The sequence below is a fragment of the Tachypleus tridentatus genome, chromosome 9 (assembly GCF_004210375.1).
Source record: "Tachypleus tridentatus isolate NWPU-2018 chromosome 9, ASM421037v1, whole genome shotgun sequence".
Classification (NCBI taxonomy): Eukaryota; Metazoa; Arthropoda; class Merostomata; order Xiphosura; family Limulidae; genus Tachypleus; species Tachypleus tridentatus.
This window is the reverse complement of record NC_134833.1, coordinates 19,785,588-19,802,670: the sequence shown is the minus strand read 5'-3', so window position 1 is coordinate 19,802,670 and position 17,083 is coordinate 19,785,588.

The following is a 17,083-nucleotide window of genomic DNA, read 5'->3' as shown; positions in this document are numbered from 1 at the left end:
TTCGATAATTAGATTTAACACTGATTTTTCAAAAATGACCATCGCAAACATTCTGAATTTCTTTTTTTTTCTCTGTTGCGCTGATAAGTTAGGTTAGATAACTAAATTAAAGTACGAAAAATTATAACTGGGTAGTCATATTTAAAGAGCTACATTCCTATACAACACCAGTGTATAACGACTTTAACGTTTTGATAACTCGCTATATACTAATTTAACACTAACACTGAAGTAAGGAAGAAGAAACTTGAAGCAAAGTGTGGAACTAATACCATAGGTTTAAAATTTTGGTTTAGAATTAGAAATTATTGACATTTGATTTTAATACTGTATAATGTAATGAAACACATTAAAACTATAAAAAACAACGCACCAGCAAACATCTTCACATACTTAACATAATAATCGTATGCGTTAAAAATCTTCACACACTTAATGGTGTGTATCAAAATTAACACACTTAACACAGTAATGGTGTGTATAACAATTCTTCACACACTTAACACAGTAATGGTGTGTATAAAAATTCTTCACACACTTAACACAGTAATGGTGTGTATAAAAATTCTTCACACACTTAACACAGTAATGGTGTTATAAAAATTAAACACTTAACACTTCTTCACACACTTAACACAGTAATGGTGTGTATAAAAATTCTTCACACACTTAACACAGTAATGGTGTGTATCAAAATTCTTTACACACTTAACACAGTAATGGTGTGTATAAAAATTCTTCACACACTTAACACAGTAATGGTGTGTATAAAAATTCTTCACACACTTAACACAGTAATGGTGTGTATAAAAATTCTTCTCACACTTAACACAGTAATGGTGTGTATAAAAATTCTTCTCACACTTAACACAGTAATGGTGTGTATAAAATTATTCACACACTTAACACAGTAATGGTGTGTATAAAATTCTTCTCACACTTAACACAGTAATGGTGTGTATAAAAATTCTTCTCACACTTAACACAGTAATGGTGTGTATAAAAATTATTCACACACTTAACACAGTAATGGTGTGTATAAAAATTCTTCTCACACTTAACACAGTAATGGTGTGTATAAAAATTATTCACACACTTAACACAGTAATGGTGTGTATAAAAATTATTCTCACACTTAACACAGTAATGGTGTGTATAAAAATTCTTCTCACACTTAACACAGTAATGGTGTGTATAAAAATTATTCACACACTTAACACAATTGTTTGTATGAAAAATTGATGAGCGTTGAAAAATTTGACAAGTATACTATGTATATTTAGGTTTCTTTACATAATGTGTGTCTCCCGCTAATACAGCGGTAAGTTTACGAATTTATAACATTAACATCAGGGGTTCGATTCCCCTCAGTGAACTCAACAGATAACCCGATGTGGCTTTGCTATAAGAAAACACACACTTTATATAATCTGAGATTGTAAAAACGTAATAAACCTTTATATATTAAGTCTCGTAAAGTAATCTTACAAAATAAGAGCTGCAGTAATAGTGACGTAATTTCAAATTCCTTTAGGAACACCTAAATTATGACTTGCATTGTTCGAATGACTAAACAATAAAAATAAATTATTACGTGCTTCAATGAAACTCAAAAAACGTGATTCATTTTTGAATAATGTATGTAGATTGTTCACGAGACGTTAAGAAAACATATAATGCTACATTTTTCTGTCAAAAACACATTTTTTTTTAAATAAGTAAAATTGAGATATCTTGCTTACCATCTTTATGTACTTATATATATACAATGAATACGGTTGGTTTGTTTTGAATGTCGCGCAAAGCTATTCGAGGGATAGCTGCACTAATCGTTCCTAGTGTAAGACTAAAAGAAAGACAGCTAGTCATCACCACTCATCGCCACGAATAGGGGGATTGACCTAACTTTATAACGCCCTTATGGCTGAAAGGGCAGGTTTTCCTTTGGAAAGAAGCCCTTGGAAAATTGTGGCTTGTAAAACTTCCTTTGCTGTTCCTGGGACGGGGAGTCGAACCTGCGACCCTCAGATTACGCACGAATCGAGTGGCTTAACTACTTGGCCACGCTGGGTCGAATTGGATTGGACGTAGCATAGTGATGTTCCCGCAACAATTTTTTCGAATAAAGAGTATAATTTATATGTATTAGCCTCTACGATATCGACAAAAATCATATCTTATTGAAACTGGTTTGCTTCTCTGAGTTCCCCCGCTAGCGCAGCGGTAAGTTTACAGATTTTCAACGCTAGAATCAGCGGTTCGATTCCCTTCGGTGGACTCAGCAGAAAACCCGATGTGGCTTTGCTATCAGAAAACACACACACACTTGCTTCTCTGGTGTATCTTCAACAATCTATAAATTAAAATCTGTGTGCGACTTTTAGATTTTGTAGTTTGTTTGTTTTTTACTTTCCAACAAGTTATTAAGTTAACGACCAGCTAGTTTTCGAGTTACTATAATTTGATAAGGAGATCTTCTCTCCTTTTTTGAACTGGTTTAAAGACACTTCCTTGTCGATTCTAACAAGCAGAAAGAGTTTCTTTTCTGCAAACAATATTTGATCTGGAAAATTAATGTTTTATCTACGAATGCAAGTTTTTTTTGCTCATGACTGACTGACCCAGATCAGTATAAAGTTACTCAAGTGCGTTCAGACAGAAAAGCAAACGATAAAATGTAATTTCTCCGAGTAATCACAAAGTTTAGAACAGTAACCACGCCCTCTAGAAGAGATTTTTAACAACCGGATTAGTCCACAAATAAAAACGGAACGACCCACTTTGGAGTCATATACTCAGATAACAGCATTGAATAACCGTGACTAATAAATGACATGAGCCGATTCTGCGCAAAAGAAAAACGGTGTACATTTATATACATATATTAGCTTATCTGTCTTATCTTTTCTCGTTGAAACTATAATTCAATCAATTGTGAACGTGAGTAACAAATAGGTATGCATTTTGTTACTACATAAACGAACCCTTTGTTTGTGCTTAAAAGGGTATTTTTGTACATTTTACTATGTTGTACTTAACTTCGAGGCCCGGCATGGCCAAGCGCGTAAGACGTGCGACTCGTAATCCGAGGGTCGCGGGTTCGCGCCTCCGTCGCGCTAAACATGCTCGCCCTCCCAGCCGTGGGGGTGTATAATGTGACAGTCAATCCCACTATTCGTTGGTAAAAGAGTAGCCCAAGAGTTGGCGGTGGATGGTGATGACTAGCTGCCTTCCCTCTAGTCTTACACTGCTAAATTAGGGACGGCTAGCACAGATAGCAACAAAGCCATCGAGTAGCTTTGTGCGAAATTCAAACAAACAAACAAACTTAACTTCGTTAACGTAACGTAAGGTAACTAAAGAAACTTAGGGTCTTAAAACTGATGAAAGAAACCCCTTAAGGTGTTAACCCTGATAATTGAAATTTCTTCTTTTTTTTTGGGGAGGTATGTGATGGGGGGAGTATATCTGCTTAATATTTGATTATTTCGTCCTTTTAATATCAGATAAGTGTTTTTACCAAAATAATAACTTTATTTGGTTTGTTTTGAATTTTACAAAAGCTATTTGCGCTAACTGTTCTTAAATTAGCGGTGAAAAGCTTGAGGGAGCTATACAAAAAATAGAAGAAAAACCATCTTTAAGAGAAGTTAGATTTAAAATCCTCTGTTTTGACCCAATTTTTTAACGACAATATATCAGAATATTTTAAACAACAATGTTCGTATTTTGTGTATAATACAAACAACAATGTTCAGGCTCTACAAATAACACAAACAACAATGTTCGAGTTCTCTAAATAACGCAAACAACAACATTTGAGTTCTATACATAACAAAAAAATGTTCGAGTTCCATATATATAAAACGAACAACAATGTTTAAGTTTAATAAATAACACAAACAACAATGTACAAATTCAAATATATATGTGACACGAGAAACAATCTATAAGTTCTGTACATAACACAAAGAACATTGTTCGAGTTCTGTAAATAAAACGAACAACAATGTTCGAGTTCAGATACATATACAACACGAAAAACAATGTACAACTTTTATATATAACACAAAGAAAAATGTCCGAGTTCAAATATATTTATAACACGAAAAACAAAGTAGAAGTTCTATACATAACATAAATAACAATGTTTGAGTTCTAAAAAAACGAACAGCAATGTTCGAGCTAAAATATATCTGTAACACGAAAAACAATGTTCGAGTTTAAATATATATATAACACGAAAGCAATGTTGAAGTTCTATACATAAACAAAGAACAATGTTGCAGTTTTATAAACAAACGAACGACAATGTTCGAGGTTAAATATATATATATAACATGAAGAACAATGAACAACTTCTATACATAAGACAGAGCAATGTTCCAGTTCTATAAATAAAACGAACAACAATGTTCGATTTCTATAAATAACGCAAACAACAACATTTGAATTATATGCATAACAAAAACAACAATGTTCGAGTTTTATAAATAAAACGAACAGCAATGCTATTGATCTATAAATATCAGAAACAACAATGTTCGATTTCTATACATAACACAAACAACAATGTTCGATTTCTATACATAACACAAACAATAAATTAAAACTGGTAAATGAAAATAAATTTATCAACATTTTTTAACACAAAACGATAATGTTTCACTTAAAGATGAACTTCTGTGTGATACAATGTTAACTAGAGGGCTCTCTGTAGAGAGCATACTTCCGCCAGGGAGCGTTGGTCATATTCGCAAAAAATACGAAAACGTACGTACGTCGTTTCCGATGAACACAAACCATTTTAAGTAGAACAACAAGGAATATTAGTATACGTATGCCCACCAAGTGTAATAAAAATCTGTTCATATTTTACTAAGTTATACAGCAACAATAGAGTGGAAAATTTGTTACCGAGTTAACAGTTAGGTTTTGTTGTTGTTTTTATTTCGGAGACCTTGACCTTTCAAAAACTGATCACTTCTAACTTGGATCATAGTCCGAGTATATATCAACTTTCGTTAAAATCCAATCAATCATTTGTTTAGAAAAACACAAACACAGGAGAGAAAACGTAACATTCGTTACCTTGGTGACTAATTGTTTCAATTAGTATTATTCAACCATTTGATGCCGGTTTTAGTATCAGTCATAGAGTTTGTAGGTTCATGTCAACCAATGTATAAACAGGTTGTTGTATGAAGCGAACAGTAATCTGATGTAAATCATTTGAAGCTATTTTTTCGTGCTATTCGGCCAACAGTTTGAGGGTTCATGTCAACTAATGTATAAACCGCGTGGTTTGTTAAACGAAACGTTACCTGGTGTAAAACATTACATGTCGCTTGCATACAATTTCAGAGACGCGACATCAGTGTTTTAATATTAATGAGTTCGGCAAAAAAATTATAAGTAATTTGGAATATAAGAATCGGTTATTTACATTACTTTAATAATGCTGGTATATCAGCTCTTTCTGTATTAGAGCCACTTACTCAACTGTTGCATTTGTTAAATTACGATTTTATGTGCTCCAGTAAGACAGTATGTAATTTGCGTACACTAATTATGTTTTTGTTTGTTTTTGAATTTCGCACAAAGTTACTCGAGGGCTAACTGCGCTAGTCGTCCCTAATTTAGTAGTGTAACACTAGAAGGAAGGCAGCTAGTCATCACCACCCACCGCCAACTCTTGGGCTACTCTTTTACCAACGAATAGTGGGATTGACCGTCACATTATAACGTCCCCACGGCTGAAAAAGCGAGCATGTTTGGTGCGGCGGGGATGCGAACCCGCGACCCTCAGATTACGAGTCGCACGCATTAACTCACCTGGCCATGCCGGGCCTCACTAATTATGTAACGAGTTGTTTGTTAAATTAATTTAAAAAGATAATATTAATTTCATATTTGGTTCTCTCGTCTTATCCTGCAAGAACGTCTAATAATGAAACACGAAATATTTTTTGACAGTTTGAAGTTAGCCCACAGATTCAACAACGTAATATGTTAATAAAACTAATAATTATAAATAACTTGTCTTCCAGGTCTGGACTCAGAATAATTGGAAACAGAGTGGCTTGTTTGTTTTCTTTAATTTCGCATTAAGCTACTCGAGGGCTATCTGCGCTAGCCGTCCCTAATTTAGCAGTGTAAGACTAGAGGGAAGCAGCTAGTCATCACCACCCACCGCCAACTCTTAGGCTACTCGACAGTCACATTATAACGCTCTCATCATTGAAAGGGTGAGCATAATTGGTATGACGGGATTCGAACCCGCGACACTCAGATTACGAAAGGAGTGTCTTAACCACCTGGCCGTGCCGGGCCGACAGAGTGGTACAACGCTAACACAATATTTTCCAAACGATCCGATCCTTGCGTTGTAAATGTTCCCAAATGAAATAAATTTGTAGATTAAATCCAAAATGGGGAAAACATTTGTTAAGAATGAACAAGGTGACTAAGGAACTTACATAGTAGTACTGCTTATCACTTATCTTAAAGCATGTATTTTTATAGACTAAACTTGTCCTTGATTAAAAGTTTCCGTTTTTTATTTCAATAATGGTTTTGGACTAACTGTCCTTCATAAACTTACTTTCCTGTTGGTATTCAATGATAATCACACGATAATTTCGTATCCAAATATTACGTCATTAATTATAACATTTATGTTTATGAATTGTTTGTTTGTTTTATCATTTTCGTCCAAAGCTACGTTAGGGCTAGTTGCACCAGCTGTCCCTAACACTAAAATGAAAGACTAGAAAGAAGGAAACTATTCAAAGCACCCACCGTAAACTCTTGGGCTGCTATAGTACAATTAAGTAGTTGAGTTTTGATAGTCACCCTTATAACACACCCACGACCCCAAAGTTGCGGCGAAAATTTTCTGCAGAAACGGAGCACACACTAGGAACCATCGAACTCACAATTCGATAAACACTAGCCCTAATTCAGGCATATTTGCGAATGGAAGGATAGAATTTGCAAAATTGCGTTAATTAGTTTTACCCTTCAAATTGCGGCACTCTGAAACGTTTGATTGTTCGAGAAGAAACTAGGTGGGGTTGAACAGTAGCGATGACAGAGAGTATGTTAACTCTTTGAGAAATGGCGTGAGGTGCTACCACGCACGTCCGTTTGTCAAGCGATAGCTCCGTTGCGAACAACTCGAACAATAGTACATTAACCCACATTAACGCGAGACCTGTTCCACCCCGGTTTGAACTTAATCTGTGACTTGAAGGGAGAATTCGAGCTATTTAACCAGAGCTTTGATAATCACAAACGTCCATAACTGGTTTCTGTAAGTGCTCCTAAGGTTGATATAATAGTATTGGATCTTTAATAGGTGTTCTTCCCCGCTCCTAAGGTTGATATAATAGTATTGGATCTTTAATAGGTGTTCTTCCCCATGCACCTCACCCCACCTCGTTGCAATTACAGGTTTTGTTTCTATTGAAAGTAGATGAATCAAAATCATTATATTAGTTCTGTCATGATTGACTCTTTCGCCTATTGTTCATATAATGATAAGGAACCTTGATATAAGAAAATGAAAGATAGAAAATAACCTTATAATAGCAGACAAACATTCACTTCTCAAAGACAAAACTGGTAATATATTTGTCTTTCACGGCAGATAAGTGAAGAGAAACAACAACAACAAAAAACAAGAAAGAAGGATATACGTAGACGTTCATGTAATTAAAACGTCACTTCTAATACTTGAATTTCATGTATTTGTTTTTTAAGGATTATTTCTAACACAGAAACACGATCTTAAGGATTATTTGTAACACAGAAACACGTATTTTAAAGATTATTTGTAACACAGAAAGACGTATTTTAAGGATTATTTGTAACACAGAAACACGTTTTTTAAGGATTATTTGCAACGCAGAAACACGTATTTTAAAGATTATTTGTAACACAAAAACACGTATTTTCAAGATTATTTGTAACACAGAAACACGTATTTTAAGGATTATATGTAACACAGAAACACGTTTTTTAAGGATTATTTGCAACGCAGAAACACGTATTTTAAAGATTATTTGTAACACAAAAACACGTATTTTCAAGATTATTTGTAACACAGAAACACGTATTTTAATGATTATTTGTAACACAGAAACACGTTTTTTAAGGATTATTTGTAACGCAGAAACACGTTTTTTAAGGATTATTTGTAACACAAAAAGACGTATTTTAAGGATTATTTGTAACACAGAAACATGTTTTTTAAGGATTATTTGTAACACAGAAACACGTATTTTAAGGATTATTTGTAACACAGAAAGACGTTTTTAAGGATTATTTGCAACACAGAAACACGTTTTTCCTTCCAGCTGTGTGTTTCACAAACCAAGATGAAACTTCCCGTTAATGTAAAAGAAAATTAAGTTTTTAATTCACGATCTGAGTTAGGAATTTGTTGTTTTTTTATCTATTTAACTTTTTTATCGCTTTTATCTACATAATATTCCAACTTCGGACTTTCTTTAAATTAATGCCAAAAATAAACATAACAAACTAACTATTCGTTTAGAACTGAGCACAAAGCTACACAAATAGGCTATTTGTTCTCTGCCCACCATGAGTATCGAAACCCGGTTTCTAGCGGCATGAGCCCGCAGACATACCGCTGTGTCACTGTGGGGCACGAATGATCAGAGGAATCATCTTATGTTATACGAACGTAGAGCCTATAAATTTTCTTAGGCCTAGTATTAGAGTGTACAGGCAATGAATTACATCATTATTCTTTAGCGTGCCGTTGCCGCCAAACTGGCTCCGGCACTTAAGGGCTGTGGATGTCTCATAAGAGTGACAGTGAAATCCCTCTATTTTTTTTTTTTTTTTCATACAAGTGGAGCCAAAGAGTTAACCATGAATGATGTTTTCATCTGGTCTTCTCTCTAGCCCTTCATTTCAGTGATTAAAAACATCTAAGTGCAGATAACTGTGTTAAGTCCTAACAATTAGCTTTTATTACGATATGTTACTCCTGTGTTACTCACTTTGAGTCAAGTGTTGAGTCAAGTGTAAATCAAATAAAGTGGCACCTGTAAAATGTTTTGTTTGCAAAACCCCGTTATATTCGTATTTAAATTAGTAAACAAGGGTTAGCAAGCTACTTACTTACTCAGTGAGCAGTACCTATTCTTATGGTTTTGGTGATTGCTGCTTCCATATGTTTAATGATTGTGTGAATAAGTTTAATTGTGAAGTGAAAGTTCTTTAATAAAAAGAATAAAAGCTACTGAAACGAAACTACTGCGTTTCACTAAATCATTTTTATGATATATCTGTATATATAATACATTTCTTTCCCGACAAATAGTTCACAGACAGTGTACGGCCGAGATAATGGGATAAAATACAAGTTACAGATATTTAGAGTAAAACACACGCACGCACAGAACAATGTTTCCCAGCACTCATTTTACTCAGTAGCTCGACCCCACATGGACATGGGGGTTAAGGCACTAGACTCGTAATCTGAGGGTCGTGGGTTCGAATACCCGTCGCATCAAACATGCTCGTCCTTCCAGTTGTGAGGGCGTTATAAGGGTAGGTCAATCCCACTATTCGTTGGTAAAAGAATAGCGCATGAGTTGGCGGTGGGTGGTTGCGACTAGTTGCATTCTCTCTAGTCTTACACTGCTAAATTAGGGACGGCTAACGCAGACAGCTCTCGTGCAGCTTTGCGCGAAATTCAAAACAAACAAACAAGTCGTCTTATTACCTTCATATTCTCTCTCAGTATCATATAAATATCGAAGTAAATAGCATGTGGGTCATATGACTCTATGAAATTTATATTCTTTTATTTTCCTTTACTGGTCATTTGTATTGAATCAGTTCTATATTTTTAAACGCACGCTCACGCTAAATATATATATATATATATTTATATTACACATATTTAAAATCTCAATAATTTGAGAACTTTGTTGTTGTATATTTTCCTGAAATTTCAATATTCTTGTAGACAGTGAAGCTAACAACGCTTTCAAAACATAAGTTTCTTTTTCAGAAATGTTAAAAACAATTGATGTTAATACATCCTGGGTGTCCTCGGAAATTTATATATTCGTTTGTTTGTTTTTTGAATTTCGCACAAAGCTACAAGGGCTATCTGTGCTAGCCGTCCCTAATTTAGCAGTGTAAGACTAGAGGGAAGGCAGCTAGTCATCACCACCCACCGCTAACTCTTGGGCTACTCTTTTACCAACGAATAGTGGGATTGAAAGTAAAATTATAACCCCCCCCCACGACTGAAAGAGCGAGCATGTTTGGTGCAACCGGAATTCGAACGCGCGACCCTCGGATTACGAGTCGAACGCCTCAACACACTTGGCCATACCGGGTCCTATGTATTCGAGAAGTTTCTTTTAGAGTTGCCGATATGTTAAACGCCTACCCCCTTTATTACAACTTGAGTGATAAATGTGCGTGACTGCAGGTGGCGTGGTAACAAGAGCAGTTTATACAACGTTCTCTGAAATATGTTCAGGTTTACTGGAAGACTTTCTGATCCTTCACATTTGTTGAGTTTGGCATGGTAAATTTTACCGTTTTTGAAGTTGTCATTGGTGATTAATTTCGAGTAACTGTTTGTTTGTTTTTAAAATTCGCACAAAGCTACTCGAGGGCTATCTGTGCTAGCCGTCCCTAATGTAGCAGTGTAAGACTAGAGGAAAGGCAGCTAGTCATCACCACCCACCGCCAACTCTTGGGCTACTCTTTTACCAACGAATAGTGGGATTGACCGTCACATTATAACGCCCCCACGGCTGAAAGGGCAAGCATGTTTGGTGCGACGGGGATGCGAACTCGCGACCCTCAGGTTACGAGTCGCACGCCTTTAACACGCTTGGCCTTGCCGGGCCTCTCGAGTAACTGAAACAAAAGGCCTTTGAGCTTTAAAACAACTGTAACAAATATGCAACTGGTATACATTTCTGAGGAAGAAAATTATTTTTACAGCAGTAACCACGTAGGCTTGAATAAATGGGGTTGGGTCCCCCTGATTTTATTGTTCGTAAACAAACGAATCCAAATTATCTGATTACACATAAACATGCAATTTTTTGTTCAATATAATAGATTGAAAATACAAATAATATATCTGATTTGAATACTTGTGGCACTTCGGTAGATTAAAATACAAGTATTTTTCACTCGTTTGTCTACATTACATACGTAAATATACGTATTTCATGAAAACTGTATCAGAACTTCGTGTTATAGGTGTTGCTAAAGCATTTATATCTCAAGCCCAAGGATACGATGGAGATACAAAGAATTGTTGGGCTTTCATTGTATATACAACTCAACTGTTTTACAAACATATTTAGGCCCGGTATGGCCAGGTGGTTAAGGCACTGGAGTCCAATCCCCGTTGCACCTAACATGCTCGCCCTTCAGCCATGGGAGCGTTATAATGTGACGGACAACAGTTGGCTCTGGGTTGTGGTAACTAGCTGCCTTTTCTCTGGTTTAAACTGCTTAATTAGGGACAACTAGCGCAGAAGGCCCGGCATAGTCAGGTGAGTTAAGGCGTTCGACTCGTAATCTGAGAGTGGCGGGTTCGAATCCCCGTCGCACCAAACATGCTCGTCCTTTCAGCCGTGGGGTCGTTATAATGTGACGGTCAGCCCCACTCTTCGTTGGTAAAAGAGTAGCACAAGAATTGGTGGTGATGACGAACTTCCCTCTAGTCTTGCTAAATCAGGGACGGATAACGCAAATAGTCCTGGAGTAGCTTTGCGCGAAATTAAAAAAAAACAAACAATAGGAGAAATAAATTCTTGTATTAGAAGGTTAACAAATATATAAATATAATGAGCATCAATTATTACAAAGATCGCCAAAATAACCCGAAATATTCCGCACATAATAGCCCAATAAAAGGTCATCAAAATAGCCTTGCTATTGTTTTCATCTTTGAATATTATAACATAGGCACATACGATTTTGTAATAGCGTGTTTTCTTATAGCAAAGCCACGTCAGGCTATCTGCTCAGGTCACCGACAGGAATCGAACGCCTGATTTTAGCGTTGTAAATCCGAGGACATACCGCTGTACTAGCGGGGGACGATTTTAAAATATAAAGGTTTCATAATAGACGTAAAGTTACTTTGGACTCCTTTCTTTTTTAATGAAACGTCTTCAAGTTAATGTCCTGTTAACTATTTTTTGCGTATTCAATATTGTAACTAAGCCGGATAAAATTTCAGAGTATCATCTGATAATTTTATACGAGGTCGGACTTCTTAGTAAAGTAGTAAAGAAACTCGACATTTCAATACACTGTTACGTTATTCAAAGACCACAGAAATAAAGCCTAAAATATTATATTATATTTAAGCACATGATAAAATAAAATCTTCATACTTTTTCAAAGTCTTTGGCTCCAGTATCCGATTTATGAAGGACCAAAGTCTATAAATGCCACAAGGACTCTGGTATGTAAAGCGTGAAATGATTGGTGGGCTTTTAACGATCATTTGGAATGTAAATAATATACATTATGTATGTTTGTGGTACTAAGTAGACGCATGGCTTGAGATTAAACACTAGATAGAACACCAAGGTTTTGCTTGCATAATCCAGAAATATAATATTCTAAATTGTAACCTTTTCTGTCATTAACACAGACGATACTGTCACAGTTTAAAACTGTCTCAGCTATGTCTTTAACACAGACGATACTGTCACAGTTTAAAACTGTCTCAGCTACGTCTTTAACACAGACGATACTGTCACAGTTTAAAACTGTCTCAGCTATGTCTTTAACACAGACGATACTGCAACAGTTTAAAACTGTCTCAGCTACGTCTTTAACACAGACGATACTCTCACAGTTTAAAACTGTCTCAGCTATGTCTTTAACACAGACGATACTCTCACAGTTTAAAACTGTCTCAGCTATGTCTTTAACACAGACGATACTCTCACAGTTTAAAACTGTTTCAGCTATGTCTTTAACACAGACGATACTCTCACAGTTTAAAACTGTCTCAGCTATGTCTTTAACACAGACGATACTCTCACAGTTTAAAACTGTCTCAGCTATGTCTTTAACACAGACGATACTGTCATAGTTTAAAACTGTCTCAGCTACGTCTTTCTTTATGTCTTTCTTTATCAGTTGTTTAAATTATCGACAATTTCTTAACGTAGCATAATGTTTTGGAACAACCCGGAATCCATTGGTCCATTTCGATTGTTCCATTCTCTGAACTGAAATAAATTTATTAATAAATAAATGAAATTTTAAAATATTGTAAAGTCACTTCTTAACGTTCGTATATTTATTAAGCTTTATCTTAAACTGCCTTAAATTTACTGTCTCCACGTAGCAAAGCGAAACGGTTAATCCGTAAGATTATTATACATTAAGAAAATATTCCAGCTCCAGGAAGTACGGTCCGTAACTCTTTGACTGTTTGTAAGTAAAGATTTCACGTTGTAAGTTATCATATGTATTCCAGATGTGAATTAATTGTGAAATATGGGCCACATATCATTTAAGATGGACTACTGGAGCTTTGGGAAATTTGATGAAGTACATAGTTACGAGTTGTTTAGGTTTGAACTATTGATGTGTAAGAGTTTGGTGAAATACCTTGTCTTGTCTCTTCTAGGTGCCCACTAGTAGCTCAGCGGTATGTCTGCAGACTTACAACCGGGTTTCGATACCCATAGTGGGCACAGCATAGATATTCCATTGTGCAGTTTTGTGCTTAATTCAAAACAACAACAACAACAACAATGTTCTAGGTTTGAAATACTCTTTATCTTTTCTGCACTACAGTCAATGTGGCTTCTGTAGGTTGAGGCTATTATTGTATAGTCGGGTTTGATAAATTACGTTAATATGTGTTTTCTATAAATCGAGGCTATTATTGTATAGTCGGGTTTGATAAAGTACGTTATTATGTGTCTTCTATAAATCGAAGCTATTATTATTGTATAGTCGGGTTTGATAAAGTACGTTATTATGTGTCTTCTATATATCGAGGCTATTATTATTGTATAGTCGGGTTTGATAAAGTACGTTATTATGTGTTTTCTATAGGTTGAGGCTATTATTGTATAGTCGGGTTTGATAAAGTACGTTATCATGTGTATTCTACAGGTTGAGGCTATTATTGTACAACAAGGTCTGATGAAGTACGTTATAATGTGTCTTTTAAAGATAGTATAAATCATAATTTGCATTTTGGCGTAAAACCGTACCTGGTCACTCACACTGATATACGAATAAAATAATATTTATTACGCTCCATAAACTGAAACAGGTATTCGATGCTACAGAAGAGAGTCCCTCAGCCATTATTAATAGCAGTTAATCAACCGTACGTTCATATTTGAGAAAATAATCCTCGTTAAAGGTTGAGTTCCCCGATACGACGACGTCTTTCAGAAACGACCTTTATACGAGCCTTAAAAAATAATAGTTAATTGGCTAAGTGCTGTTCTTTAGGTTCAAGTATGCAGCAGTAGTTAATAAGGTAATTGAAAATAATATAACATTTCACGCAGCCCCAAGTTTAAAGTGTTCTATATAGTGAGAGATAAAGAGTTTATTTTTACCATAAACCTACGTTAAACAAATACTTATGAAACTTCAACTAAACCTACGTTAAACAAATACTTATGAAACTTCAACTAAACCTACGTTAAAGAGATACTTACTAAAACTTCAACTAAACCTATGTTAAACAGATACTTACTAAAACTTCAACCTAACCTGTGTTAAACAGATACTTACTGAAACTTCAACTAAACCTGTGTTAAACAGACACTTACTGAAACTTCAACCTAACCTGTGTTAAACAGACACTTACTGAAACTTCAACTAAACCTGTGTTATACAGACACTTACTGAAACTTCAACTGACTCTCTGTTTGTTGTTTGTTTGTTATGGAATTTTACGCAAAGATACAAGAGGGCTAACTCTGCTAGCATGCCCTGTTTGTTTTTTTTTCTAATTTCGCGCAAAGCTACTCGGAGGCTATCTGCACTAGCCGTCCCTAATTTAGCAGTATAAAACTAGAGAGAAGGCAACTAGTCATTACCACCCACCGCAAACCCTTGGGCAACTCTTATCAACGAATCGTGAGATTGACCGTTTGTATAATGCTCCCACGGCTGAAAGAGTGAGCATGTTTGGTGTGACGGGGATTCGAACCCGCGACCCTCAGATTACGAGTCGAACGCCTCAACCCACTAGCAGACCCTAATATAGTGTAAGACTAGAGGGAAGGTAACTAGTTATCGCCACCCATCGACAATTCTTGGACTACTCTTTTACCAACGAATAGTGGGATTAACCATCATATTATAACGCCCCGCAACTCAAAGGGCGAGCATGTCTGGAGTGACAGGAATTTGAACTCGCGATCTTTAATATCACGAGTCGAGCGCCCTAACCACCTGACCGTGCCAGGCCTAACTCTCTGTTTAACTTGCATTCAATCCGAAAATCGTATCAAATGTTCTAAAATTATTAGGTCCCTAAGACACTAATATAATAAAATAATTAATAAAGATAACTTTTATGACTGAAATCACTACTTCTGAAGTTTTGTATAATGGAAAACTTATAGGATTTGATTTTATTCTTAAAGCAGTTTGCATTTAAAAAAAAAAGCTTTAACTGGAATCTGCACTGATGCAATAGGCTTACCAAAAAGAATCAGTTATTTGTAATACTTAGCAATTTTTCCATAAATCATTTGATATTTGTTTTCACACAGGTTGGTATGAATTACCACAGCTTTCCTTACAGTTACTTATTATGACGAATTTAGAATATATAGTTAAGCAAATAACTCAAATACTGTCATGATTTGTGTTTACTAGTTTATTATTATGAACGTCCGTAGTGTCTCACATGCCCATGAGAAAAAAAAAAAAATGTTTATGTTTAAGTGAACTGATTCAAAGCAAGTGATAAACTACTATGAGACAATCAGTAATGACCGAATATCACGAAAACTGACGAAAGATTGAGTGATAATTAAAAGCATCGGTCAGACAGAGCTAAAGATATTTGAAGCTAATTAATTTACACGATGTATTTAAAGTTAAAAATACAAATAATGAAAATAAAGTTATGTCGTAAAATTACTCATGTCTCAGTTGTTTAAGTTAAATGTAACTCCACGTATTAAACTAATAACGCTAAATAATCCTAATAGTACAAACAATAAATATATTATATATGTGTATGTTTAACCCAATACAGTTAATGAAACTATGGTTAAAAAATAATGGAAGATAATTTACAAGACACATAGGAACTATTCTTTACTTCAGGCACTATCACCGTCCTTAGGAAAGCGTGACACCAGTATGTTAAGAACTTGTATAATCCTCTCTAATGATGCCTGGAGAGACTCATGTAGTTCCATAAAACGGCTTCGATAGTGTAATAAAAGATTAGCCTAACGTCTGAGAAAAGTGGCTGAGACAGCTGTTCATGTAGAGTCGAGTTGTGTGACGAACAGCCAAAAAAAAGAGTTTTGATATTTTAAAAAAAAATTAAAGAGATACCAAAACTATGTAATAAATAGTAAATATCTTAATGATGAAATTCAAAATAACCGAGGTAAATGTAATAAACAGTTCCTTGGCAAACTTGGTATTCTGCCCATACATAAGCCATACGAATTTTATTGAATGTGTTCTACACGTTTTCTTTTAAATTCTGAACAAATCTGGAGATTTTTTTTTATTTCAATTTTCTTTGATCGCTGTGAATTATGTTCATTGTAAATGATTTAGGCTGCTACTCTCTACATTTATCTAGCATGGCCCGGCATGGCCAAGCGCGTTAAGGCGTGCGACTCATAATCTGAGGGTCGCGGGTTCGCATCCCCGTCGCGCCAAACATGCTCGCCCTTTCAGCCGTGGGGGCATTATAATGTGACGGTTAATCTCACTATTCGTTGGTAAAAGAGTAGCCCAACAGTTGGCGGTGGGTGGTGATGACTAGCTGCCTTCCCTCTAGTCTTACACTGCTAAATTAGGGACGGCTAGCACAGATAGC